Source organism: Pygocentrus nattereri, chromosome 5 (assembly GCF_015220715.1).
Source record: "Pygocentrus nattereri isolate fPygNat1 chromosome 5, fPygNat1.pri, whole genome shotgun sequence".
NCBI lineage: Eukaryota > Metazoa > Chordata > Actinopteri > Characiformes > Serrasalmidae > Pygocentrus > Pygocentrus nattereri.
In genome coordinates, this window is record NC_051215.1 from 43,283,353 (window position 1) to 43,283,781 (window position 429).

Genomic DNA, 429 nt, shown 5'->3' on the forward strand with positions numbered 1-429 from the left:
CCCAAACCTCCTTAGCCTCCTCAGGAAGTACAGCCGCTGTTGAGCCTTTCTGACTAGCTGCTTGGTGTTCAGTGACCATGTGAGGTCTTCACTGATGTGGACACCCAGGTATTTAAAGCTGCTCACCCTCTCCACCTCGAGCTCCCGGATGAAAAGTGGCCGATGAGGTCTCCTCTCCTTCCTCATGTCCACTATCAGCTCCTTTGTCTTGTCCGTGTTGAGGATGAGGTTGTTATCATCGAGGTGCACCGTTCCCGGAGGTACTGCAATACCGGGTCGATGCGTGGAGCGGACGGAGCAAGCTCCTCTTCCGTCTCCCTGTTCTAAAAATCAATTTAATATGTAGTCCTCATATAGAGGACGTATCAGATATTAAACTGATAAGAACAGATACTACACTTGATCTTAGCCAAAAGGCCGAGAAGCGAT

At 49.7% G+C, this 429-nt stretch overlaps 1 non-coding gene across 1 annotated transcript; it reads right to left on the minus strand.

The window, feature by feature from the left end:
• Positions 1-238: 238 nt before the first annotated feature.
• On the minus strand, positions 239-429 carry LOC119263529. The gene has a single exon (XR_005130335.1). It is a non-coding gene; the product is annotated as a U2 spliceosomal RNA (small nuclear RNA).